The 13,058-nt window shown below is 41.8% G+C and overlaps 2 non-coding genes across 2 annotated transcripts; one reads left to right on the plus strand and one right to left on the minus strand.

The window, feature by feature from the left end:
- Positions 1-257: 257 nt before the first annotated feature.
- trnar-ccg lies at positions 258-330 on the minus strand. Its single transcript has one exon. It is a non-coding gene; the product is annotated as a tRNA-Arg (tRNA).
- A 2,552-nt stretch (positions 331-2,882) lies between these two features.
- On the plus strand, positions 2,883-2,955 carry trnar-ucu. Its single transcript has one exon. It is a non-coding gene; the product is annotated as a tRNA-Arg (tRNA).
- Positions 2,956-13,058: the final 10,103 nt, after the last annotated feature.

The following is a 13,058-nucleotide window of genomic DNA, read 5'->3' on the forward strand; positions in this document are numbered from 1 at the left end:
GAATTTACTTCCACACAGAGGAGGGTGGCGGTCTGAAAGTGTGGAAAAGTGAGAAACTCTGATAACGTTTAAGAATATCAGGATAAATATTTGAAGTGCAGAACAAGAGTGGGGTTAGGCTGGATCACTGGTTTAAATTCACCACATTCTGAATGACCTCCTCCTGTGACCTAAACATCATTGGTTACAGTTATAAGAAATCCACACCACCCCACTTTTCATAGAAGAAATTTCATTCTCACACCCAAAGAAGATCTCACCCCAGATGGGACTTGAACCCACAATCCCTGGTTCCGGAGGCCAGTGCCTTATCCATTAGGCCACTGGGGCTGTACATCTGAGCACGTGCAGTTTGCTCTTTGCTCCTTTCTCACCACATATTCAGTGGAAGGTTTGATGTATTTGTGGGTCAGCCCTTTCTTTTCAAACACAACCTCATTGTATCAATTCCAAAGGTCCCAGGAATGATCTGACTGACTCCTTTATAAGGAAAAGTGAAAATGCTAGAAATTCGCAATAACTCTCGTCGCATCTGTGGAGAAAGAAATAGAGTTAATGCGTGATTGGATCTGATGGGCTTGTGTACAGAAACAATTAGTACAGTTCATTTCGATGCAAGACACAGGTTTCCTTGCACTAAGTTGCACTGACTGTGGAAGAGATAAGATGCCGGATCATTTGTTGGGATACAGGAAGAGAATGCCAAACACTTTTATTCATTTTGAAAACTGTGAGGAAAGGATACTTCATTCCAGGAGTGATGACTCTGATGATGAGTATCTTTTACATTAAAACATACTTTATTTTCAACACAGGATTAAACACATTAACATCACTGAACATTACTTTTCAATTAACAATTAGACAATTATTTTTCAAAAAGGAAACCCTTTTTACTATTTATTTATATGTTCTCTATCTCCAATTGAGCAAAGCTTATTACAGGTCAAAAGCAACTTATAAATAAAGTTAGCAAACAGAGGCGACTTTATGTCCTGTTGTATGGAGATTTTTTGGAAAGACTGCTTGAAGATCAAGAGAGATCCTTTCAGGAAACTGCCTGCAGATCTCTCGGTCTGTGTCAGACTGCTTCTCAACTTGAAATTCCTAGTATTTAAATCACAGACCAGAACTTAACAGTTGCTCGGAAACCGGACAGAAACCCCAATATTTGATTTAACTTGTAAGAATGTGAGGAAAGCATTCTTAGCTCCAGGAGTTATTCCACACACAAACCAGGATATAGTACACTAAAACAAATGTATTATTAACACAGGATTAAAATATTTTCAATAGCAGAGAAAAAAAAGCTTACAATTACCTGTTAAACAATGATGTGGAGATGCCGGCGTAGGACCGGGGTGGGTACAGTAAGAAATCTTACAACACCAGGTTAAAGTCCAACAGGTTTATTCAAATCACTAGCTTTCGGAGTGCACCTCCTTCATCAGGTGAATGAAAAGATGGGTTCCACAAACACATATGGAACAAACCATTGTATAACAATGCTATACAATGACAATGAAATACTAACTCCTAACTGCTATCTTTTATCTCCAAATACATTTAATACAATACAATATATAGGGCCTCACGGTAGCATGGTGGTTAGCATCAATGCTTCACAGCTCCAGTGGTCCCAGGTTCGATTCCCGGCTGGGTCACTGTCTGTGTGGAGTCTGCACGTCCTCCCCATTTGTGCGTGGGTTTCCTCCGGGTGCTCCGGTTTCCTCCCACAGTCCAAAGATGTGCGGGGTAGGTGGATTGGCCATGCTAAATTGCCCGTAGTGTAAGGTTAATGGGGGGATTGTTGGGTTACCGGGTATACGGGTTACATGGGTTTAAGTAGGGTGATCATTGCTCGGCACAACATGAAGGGCCTGTTCTATGTTCTATACATTTGAAATTCCTACATTCATCACACTCGCAAAAACTAAACACTAATCTGCCTGCTACAGACCTGGCTCCACCCATTAATAATATCATCTCTATCCTACTCAGATCCTCTGATCTGCTTACCTAAGTCCAAACACACTGGCTGAATTCCCTGTCTGTTTACGTCGGCCGGATCATCTGGTCCTGCTGCAGCGAATGGAATGTTGGCGGAGCACCAATTTCTCTGTTGTCGCGGACAACGGTGGTGGGGTGAACTTGGGTCTGAGAAACTCGGATATGCCTCAAATGATCTACTCTGCAGGGTATCTCTAGCATTCATCACAAATTCACATTAGGTCCATCTTTATAAACACATACATGGTTGGAATGAATGATGAAAAGGTGTTAAAACTGCCACCCCAATGGGTTTCTATTTCAATTTCAACTGCAGCATAATCCATGAGAGAAGCATCTGCAAATGGCAGGATCAACCTGCTAAATCTCAGCTCCAGTATTGTGCACAACACTGCTGCGAGGAAAGTTATCGTTTGCACGGGACTTTTGCAAATTCATGCGCACTACATCAACCATATTATCCTCCTCAAAGCTCTCTCTTCACCATCAAAATTCAACTAAGCTATTTAAACAGGATTCCACTAAACAAAGCCATGATGATTTTCCTTCACAAACCTGCATTTTCCCAAATGACTGTGAAATTTGTACTGAATTATCATTTCTAGAAACTTCCTCGCCTACAATAAAAGATTAAGAAAGTTCATTTGGACCAATTGCTAATGTACAAAAGAAAATCACATCCTGTTACATCAGTGTTGGGAGCTTTGTAATTGATAGAATATAGCTGTGAATGAAAAGAAAGAGCTGGTCCACAAAATGCCTTCAAATTTGGCAGTGATATATGGACAGGAATTGATCTTTTGTCCCATAATGACCCGATTGGTCTAGAGACAAAGGGCTATGTCACAAGCTGCAGCAATTACATCAGCACAACCCCAGTGGCCTAATGGATAAGGCACTGGCCTTCTAAGCCAGGGATTGTGGGTTCAAATCCCATCTGGGGTGGAGCAGCATTCGAAACTATCATGTGCAACTAATCCATTGATTTGGACTGTTCCTCTGCAGCAACATTTTCTCTCACATCTTTTTCATTGGCACAATCCAATACACTGTTTTTATTAAACTGTGTGTCATCCCCACATTCAGGCAGTAACGTCACCTCCACTTTCCAGCCAAATACTGTCACTTTAATTCCTGTCCTCAGTTCACCCAACACCTCAGGCACAGTTGCTAATTTGAGATGTCGACAGCCAATTACATCACATGTATGATTCATGTGATCCGGTGTGAAACACACGCACTCTTCCTCCAAACTGGAAGACACTGCCTGCTCCTTCTCCTGATATCCTTTTCAGCTCCTGACTCTCTGAACTTCAAAAGGACATAGACAGGATGGTGGAGTGGGCAGAGAATTGACCGATAAAGTTCAATGTGGAGAAGTGTGAGATGATGCATTTTGGTAGGAAGAACATGGACAGGCAATATAAAATAAGGGGTAAAATTCTTATTTGGGTTTAGGATTAGAGGGACCTGGGTGGATGTATACATTGATTATTAAATATGACAGGACAGGTACAGAGAGCAGTTCATCAAACATATATTATTCTGGACCTTATTAATAGGGGCACAGAGTACAAGAGAAAGGAGGTTATGCTGAATTCATTCAAGTCACTAGTTAGACCTCAGCACAGTTGTGGACACCACTCTATAGTAAGGATGTGAACACATTGGAGCGAATGCAGAAGAGGTTTACAAAAATGGTTCCAGGGATGGAAATTTAAGTTATGTATAGATTGAAAAGGGTTGACCTGTTGTCCTTGAAGTGAAGAAGGCTAAGAGGAGAATTGATAGAAATGTTCAAATCCATAAGGGGGCTGGGCAGAAAGGAAGCTAGGGAGAAACTGTTCCTGCTCGTAAAAGATCAAGAATACGAGGGCACAGTTTTAAAGTGATTCCTTGGTGTATTCTCCATGACAATGTCTTGACCAATCAGAGCCAAATTGTCTTCCGATCAGCTCCCTTTCCTCATGCAGTTTAAATTAGTGCTCCCTTCGAAATTTGGCTTTCTTGTATTTGTCCGAGTAGATCTGGGTATTTTTCTTAACAAACCTGCATTTTTCCAAGTCACTGTTAATTTTGTATCGAATTATCATTTCTAGAAACTTCCCCACAATCAGCCCGCCTACAATAAACGATTAAGGAGGTTCATTTGGACCAATTGTCAATGTACAGGAGACAATCACATCCTGTTACATCATTGTTGGGAGCTTTGTAATTGATAGAATAGCAGTTGTCATGTGTGAATACCTTTAAGAAATTGGTGTTTATATAAAAGAGCTGTGGTGAATATCACTTTAAGAAATGATTGTCTGCTCAAGTGGCTGCACTGATGTCAGAGTGTGGGTGGAGCTAAGCTCTGGCTCTGCTTTTTAGTTTCACTTAGAAGAAAAGCTTGGGTGTATCTGTGTTTTTTTTAGTTTCGTTTCAGTGTTGGAGCTGAAGCCAGCCGAAGAAGGTGTAATTTTGATCTCTCTGCCATGTAAAGACTATCTCTAGATCATTTGGTGAATTCAGAATGATAACTGCTCTCAGTCGAGAATTTAAACCTGATGTCCTTCTGTAAATAGGGTTTTTGTCTTATGGATGTTAAAAGGAAAGTTTAAGGATTACTTAGTGTTGTATTCTTGGGGGGGGGGGGTTATATTAGAATTGATGGTTGCTAGGATGGTCACTGTATGTTTTAAAAAAGGTTAACTGAGTTTATACAATAAACATTGTTTTGCTTTAAAAAATACTTTTAGATTTCTGCTCCACCACACCTGTATAGTGGGCCATGTGCTCCCCATACCACAATCTAGTAAAAGTCGTGGGTCAGGTGATCTCCATGATCTACTTTGGATTTCTCTAAACCCTGGCCCATAACACTGAATGTAAAGAAAATGCCTTCACATTTGGCAGTGATTATAGACAGGAATTGACCTTTTGTCCCATAATGACCCATTGGTCTTGAGTCCCAAGTGCTATGTCACAAGCAGCAGCAGGAGCACTGGTATAGCCCCAGTGGCCTAATGGATAAGGCACTGACTCAGTAAGCAAATAGTTATGGGTTCAAGTCCCATCTGGGATGGTGCAGGTGTTAAAGACAACAATGGCAGCAAAAATTCCTTCCAAATGATCAACTAATTTGGGCTTTTTCTGTGCAGCAACATTTTCTCTCATATCTTTTCCATTGGCACAATCCAACACAATGGGCTGGATTCTCCGCTGTTGGGATTCTCCGATGCGCTGGCAGCCCAGGGATTTCCCAATGGCGTGGACCTGGCCACAGTGGGAAACCCCATTGACCAGCAGGTGAGACGGAGAGATCCGGGGGCATGCTGCAAAAGATCATAAAATAGCAAGAACAAGAGATTTAAATATTTAAAGGAATTCCCTGGTGTATTCTCCATTCGGCCCATCGAGCCTGCACCGGCCCTTGGAAAGAGCACCCTGCCTAAGCCCACACCTCCACCTTATCACCGTAACCCCACCTAACCTCTTTGGACACGAAGAGCAATTTAGCATGGCCAATCCACCTAACCTGCACATCCTTGTTGGGATGCTGCCTGGAATGGAGAATTTTAGTGATCTGAGAGGTTGGATAATCTTTGGTTGTTTTCTTTGGAAAACACGTGGTTATAGGAGATTGAGGGATTGTAGGTACTGGATCAGATCCAATCATTCCATGGCCATTTTAATTGATGTGTTAAAATCATGAGGGGCCCAGATGGAGTGAATAGGAAGGACCTGCTTCCTAAGCAGAGAAGTTAGATACCAGTGGATATAGATTGAACTATTTAATAAAAGGGTCAGAGGGAAGCTGAGGAGAATTTACTTCCACACAGAGGAAGGTGGGGGTCTGAAAGTGTGGAAGAGTGAGATACTCTGATAACGTTTAAGAATACCAGGATAAATATTTGAAGCATCAAAGCCACGGAGCTGTGCAACGAGAGTGAGATTAGGCTGGATAACTGATTTAAAATCACCATAGTTTAATGGCCTCCTCCTGTGACCGAAACATGGTTGATTACAGACATAAGAAAATATACACCACCCTCTGAGAAAAGCTGCCTCCATTTCACAGAACATGAAATTTCATTCTGTATTACTTTCACACCCAAAGAAGCCCTTACCCCAAACAGGACTTGAACCCACCAACCCCTGCACTGAAGGCCAGTTCCTTATCCATTAGGCAACTGGGACTGTGCAGGTGATTGTGTGCAATTTGCTCTTGCCTCTTTCTCTCCACATACTCAGTGGAAGGTCTGCTGTGTTTGTGGGTCAGCCCTCTCTTTTCAAACACAACGTCATTCTATCAATTCCAAAGGTCTCAGTAATGATCTGACTGACTCCTTTATAAGGAATAGTGAAAATGGTAGAAATTCGCAGCAACTCTGGCAACATCTGTGGAGAAAGAAATAGAGTTAAAGTGTGATTGGATCTGACGGGCTTGTGACACAGGACACAGGTTTCCTTGCACTAAGTTGCACTGACTGTGGAAGAGATAAGATGCCGGATAATTTGTTGGGATACAGGAAGAGAATGCCAAACACTTTTATTCATTTTGAAAACTGTGAGGAAAGAGTACTTCATTCCAGGAGTGATGACTCTGATGATGGGCATCTTTTATATTAAAACAAACTTTATTCTTAACACAGGATTAAACACATTAACATCACTGAACATTACTTTCCAATTAACAGTTAGACAATTATTTTTTTTAAAGTCAACCCTTTTTACTAGTGATTTATATCTTCTCTATCTCCAATTAAGCAAAGCCAATTACAGATCAAAAAACACTTATAAATAAAGTTAGCAAACAGAGGCGACTTTATGTACTGTTGTATGGAGATTTCTTGGGAAGACTGCTTGAAGATAGAGAGAGATCATTTCAGATAACAGCCTGCAGATCCATCTGTCTATGTCAGACTGCTGTTCAACTTAGAACTCTGAGTATTTAATTCCCGGACCAGAACTTTACAGTTGCTGGGATACTGGACAGAAACCCCAATATTTGATTTAATTTGTACGTCTGTGAGGAAAGCATTCTTTGGTCCAGGAGTTACTCCATACACAATCCAGATTATAGTACACTAAAACATACTTTATTATTAAACAGGATTAAAATATCTTTAATAGCAGACATGAAAATAGCTTACAATTACCTCTTAAACAATGCTAAACAAGGACAATAAAACACTAGTTCTTAACTGCTGTATTTTATGTCCAAATACATATGATACAATATATATTTGAAATTACTACATGCAACAAACTGGCAAAAACTAAAAGCTCAACTGCCTGCTGCTGACCTGGCTTCTCTCATTAATAATATCATCTGTAATCTACTCAGATCCTCTGATCTCTACCTAAGTCCAAATGCAATGTCTGGAAGTCTCCGTCCATTTACGGCGGCCACATAGTCTGCGATACACGGCCATGCCTCAAATGATCTACTTTGCAGGGTATCGTAAACATGATCTCAGTTTTACAACATCTTAATTGCACCTTTTGTAGCCACAGAGTCTGCATGTATGTAAACCCAGGATGTAAAAAATGTACTGTGATATGGCTTTTAATAATGTTCTTGCAACATGTATATAATACAATCCATATAAAAATATACTACATTCATGACAGAAGGCAGTTTCTCGGCTGAAGCAAATTAATCTCAGTGTGTATTTCAGTAATGAGAGTTAAAGATTACTTTTGTCAAAATAAAGTGTTTGAGAAAATCTTATGTAGGATTTGAAGCCACAAGAGAAATCAATGTATTTTTAATGATTGCACTTGAACTACAGATACCGACAATCATGATACACTCGAGCATTGCTTTCTATTGTCACTAAATGTTTCCACTCCTTGTGGCTTCCATAAATTACTTTTGAACAGAAAATTCACTCTCACAATCATCCTGCATGGTTATTCAGACGAAAACAATTTACCAGCTTTGCATGGAAGATGCTGCCTTCTTTCTGCCTCTTGCACAGCAGTAGTCTTTTCTCCCCGAAATACTGAGAAAAGGTGTTCAAACTGCCACACTCTCACCCACCCCAATGGGTTTCTATTTCAATTTCAACTCCAACTTAATCTCTGAGAGAAGCACCTGCAAATGTCAGGATCAACCTGCTAAATTTCAGCTTAATCATTGTTCACAATATTACTGTGAGGCAATTTGTTGTTTGCACTGGACTTTTGCAAATTCATGTGCATCACAGCATCCACATTACCCTCCTCAATGCTCTCTGCACACAGTCAAAATCTAACTGAACAAAGCTATTTAAACAGGATTTCCACAAACAAAAATCCATGGTAATTCTCCTTTCAGATTCCAGCATCCGCAGTAATTTGCTTTCAGCCTATTACATCATTGTCGGGAGCTTTACAATTGATAGAATATATCTGTGAATGAAAAGAAAGGGCTGGTCCACAAAATGCCTTCAAATTTGGCAGGGATTATCAACAGAACTGGCCTTTTGTCCCATAACGACCTGATTGTTTTAGAGACAAAGGGCTGTGTCACAAGCTCCAGCAGGAGCACTGGTACAGCCCCAAGGCACTGACTTCCTAAACCAGGGTTTGTGGGTTCAAGTCCTATCTGTGGTGGTACAGGTTTTACAGCAGCATGCTGCACTCTACATTCTATGATTCAACAATACAGTATAAATTCATGTCAAAATTATCCATCAATTTGGGCTCTTCCTCTGCAGCAACATTTTCACTCACTTCTTCTTCACAAGCACAATCCAATACAATGTTTTTACTAAACTGTGTGTCATCCACACATTCAGGCAGTAATGTCACCTACACTTTACAGCCCAAATACTGTCCCTTTAATTCCTGTCTTCAGTTCACCCAACACCTCAGGCACAGTTGCTAATTTGAGATGCCGACAGCCAATTACAACACATGTACAATTTATGTTGTCACATTCTAGGATAAAATACATGCATAGTCCTCCTCCAAACAACTGGAAAATGCAAAGTTTAAATACTGCTTGGTCCCAGAAGCACTTCACAGGCAAATGGATAGTGTGCTGGTAATGAGCTACACAGACGAGGTTGTTGGCAGGATCAGAAGTTTCTGTGTCTTGAGAAGAATGCTGAAGATCTAGCCAAACACCAAAAGACTATAGAGCAGGGGTGGGCAAACTTTTCCGTGCAAGGGCCACATTCAGAAATTCACAATTTTAAAGGGCCGCATAGTATATTAAGTAAAATAATTACTTCACCCGGTTATGATTCTGGGCGCCTCATATAGAACATAGAACAGTACAGCACAGAACAGGCCCTTCGGCCCTCGACGTTGTGCCGAGCAATGATCACCCTACTCAAGTCAACATATCCACCCTATACCAGTAAGTAACCCAACAGCCCCCCCATTAACCTTAAAAAAAAAATTTTAAATTAAAAAAATAAATAAAAATAAAGACCTTTGGCGGGCCGCATGCGGCCCGCGGGCCGTAGTTTGCCCCCCCCTGCTATAGAGGGATTTCAATTACTAAATGGAGGGTGCAATTCTTGAAATTTGGGCAAGAGAAATGTTTTCTTTGCAGCCCAAAGCAGGAGGAAGAAGCACTGGACTTACTGCTGGGACATGTTGTGCGGGAGTGGAGTTTGTTTCAGTTGAGGAGCATTTGGGAAACAGTGATTACAATCAGTATTCAACTTGAGGACTAAGGTCACTGCTGATTTTGATATATCGTAATCGCTTGGAGGTACAGATCACAATTTTGAAAATCACAAATGATAACAAACATGGAAATGTAGTAAACAGGTAGGAAGTTGTGTGGAGTTTGCACTTTCTTCCCGTGACTGCTTAGATTTCACCCGGCTGCTCCGGTTTCCACCCACTATCCAAAGATGTGCAGGTTAGGTGAATTGGCCATACTAAATTGCCCTTTAGTGCCCAAAAGGTTAGGTGGGATTACTGGGTTATGGGGATGGAGTGGAGGCATGGGCCTAAGTAAGGTGCTCTTTCGAAGGGCCAGGGCTGCCTCAATGGGCTGAATGGCCTCCTTCTGCACTGTAAATTCAATGATTCCATGATTCTAAGAGAAAAGTTGATGTCAAAAAGATATAATCAGCTGGTCAATTAGGTTGGACACATTGGAGATGAGATTTAATGAAAAAGATGTGAGCTGATACATTTTAGGGAGCACAGTTTTAACAGGGATTCAAGCTCAGAGTGACCTGAGGTTGTTTGTGCACAAATCTCTAAAGGTAGTAGGACAGATTTATTGGAAGGATATTGGGGATGATCAATTACAGTTATGGGAATAGACTCGTGAAGCTTGTTCTCTTTTGAGGGGAGGGGGTTGAGAGGAAGTTGAAAAGTAGTGTTTAAAATCATGGAAGGTTTAGAAAGCATAAATCAAGCAAAACTTTTCAATACCTGAAGGATCAATAAGCAGAAGACGATTTGAGCTGATTGTCAAAACAACTTCATGACAAATGGTTACGATTTGGAATGACCTTCCTGATCCAGGGAGATTGAGGTTCAATACGAGCTGTCAGAAGGGAAGTGGATCAATACTTAAAGGAAGCAAAATCGGAGGGAAATGAGGAAAAAGTGGGACAGATGGGATTGTTCTTGGAAAGAACCAGGAAAAACATGATGGGCCGAATCGCCTCTTTTGGTGTTGACTATTCTCGGATTCTAGGATTCCACTACAATGCTGCAATGTGGCTGTGTGTGTTAGGAAAGGGACAGACACAATGAAGTTTATCCTGTATTCCGTGGAGGCAAAGGGAAAGTTATCAGCCCAAAGATCAGGTCTTCTGTACAGCAAGTGGGATAATCGATAAAACAGTGGTATCTCCAGCCTGACTTTGTGGATTGAAGCTTTATTTGGGGTGAAGTTAAATTTAGGCTCAGACGCAAATGACAAAGTACTTTCAATAAGCCAGTCCCTCCATGTAACTGAAGTCTCTCACCCCTGGCACAATTGTAGTTCATCAGCAACAAATATTTGGCAAACAATAAACTGCATCAGTTTTTGCTGCTAATTTCCCTGCTCAATCTGTCTACTCTCGATCATCAGTAAACTAATGGAAGGGGTCATCCGCAGTGCTATCAAGCGGAACTTACTCAGCAATAACCTGCTCACGGACACTCAGTTTGGGTTACTCCAGGGTCACTCAGCTCCTGACCTCAATAGAGCCTTGGTTCAACCATAGCCAAAAGAGTTGAACTCCAGAGGTGAGGTGAGTGTGACTGCCGTTGATATCAAGGCAGCATTTGACTAAGTGGGGAATCAAGGAGCCCGAGCAAAACTGGAGACAAAGGAAGATGGTTGTGGTGGTTCGAAGTCAGTCATCTCAATCCCCGGACATCACTATAGGAGTGCCTCATGCTAGTGTCCTTGGCCCAACTATCTTCAGATGCTTCATCAATAACCTTCCTTTGCTGATGATTGCACAATGTTCAGCACCATTTGTGACTCCTCAGATACTGAATCAGTTCATGTCCAAATGCAGCAAAACCTGGATAATATTCAGGCTTGGGGTAACTAGTGGCAAGTGCCAGGCAAAGATCATCTCCAACAAGAGAGGATCTAACCATTACCTCTTGACATTCACTGAATCCCCCACAACCAACATCCTGGTGGTTACCATTGACCATAAATTGAATTGGAGTAGCCATTTTAATACAGTGGCTATCAGAGCAGGTCAGAGGCTAAGAATCCTTTGGAGAGTAACTCACCTCCTGACCCCCCCCCCCCCCCTCCCCAAAGCCTGTCCATCATATACAAAGCATAAGTAGTGGACTACTCTCCATTTGCCTGGATGAATGCAGCTCCAACAAGACTCAAGGAGCCCACCACCATCCAGGAAAAAGCAACCCTCTTCATTTCTTCCCCTTCTGCAGACATTCAGTCCATCGCAGTTGTTTTCCCACTCCTGAATTGCCAAGGGCAAATTATTTTAGCTCCTGACCCCCATGGGAACAGCAGCTTTCAAAACGGCCACTAACACCTAGGACAAGCGCAGCAGATACCTGGGAACACCACCAGTGGGAATTTTCCCTCTAAACCACTCACAACCCTGACTTAGAAATGTATCACTTTTTCTTCACTGTGGCTGAGTCAAAATCCTGGAACTCCCTCTCGAACAGCACTGTGGGTGCATCTACACCATGTGGATTGCAGTGGTTCAAGAAGGCAGCTCACCACCAGCTTCTCACATGCAATTTAGTATGGGAAAAAAATGTTGGCCTAGCCAGTGATTCACACACCTTGTCCATTAATTTGAAAACACAAAAGTTGATCCTGTTGCATCCATTTTTTGGAGCTTTGGAATTGTAGCAATGTGGTTCAATAGGTTGGACCTCAAAAAGCACAAAATCTTATAAGCATTACATAGAGACAAAGGAATATGTTGCAAGCTCCAAGTTTGCATCTTGTGATACCCCAGTAACCTAGAGGAGAATGCACTGGCCTCTGGAGCCAGGGAGCACGGATCCAAGTCCTATTGGGGCTGGAGCAGCTTTTGAGCCTGAACGAATATCAAAATAAATTGATGCCATATTTTATCCACCTTATCAGCATTTCACAGGGAGCTCTCCCTCCGCAACACTCTGGACCACTCCTCCATCATATTCATCCCCTTCTCAATCAATTACAAAGGGTGCAACAGCTGTCCCTTTCTCGCCTCACTGTCTAACGCTTCAAACATTCCTTTCAGGTTAAGCAGCGTTTCACTTGCACCTCCTTCATTTTGGTCTACTGTATTAGCTGTTCCCAATGTGGTCTCCTCTACACTGGAGAGACTAGACACATACTGGGTGAACACTTTGCAGAATGCTTTTGTTCAGCCCACAACCATGACCCCAAACTTCCTGTTGCTGCCATTTTAACTCAGCATCTTGACCTTGTGTACACATGTCCATCCTTGGCTGCTGTAACGTCCCAGAGAAGCCCAACGCAAACTGCAGGAGCACCTCACCTTCCGAATGGGCACGTTACAGCCTTCAGGACTCAACACTGAGTTCAGCAACTTTAGACTGCAACTGTTCGCCTACATCTTGAAGTCGTTTTATTAAATATCCATAACATTTCTCGGCCCAAC

This window comes from Scyliorhinus canicula, chromosome 7, assembly GCF_902713615.1.
Source record: "Scyliorhinus canicula chromosome 7, sScyCan1.1, whole genome shotgun sequence".
Lineage (NCBI taxonomy): Eukaryota > Metazoa > Chordata > Chondrichthyes > Carcharhiniformes > Scyliorhinidae > Scyliorhinus > Scyliorhinus canicula.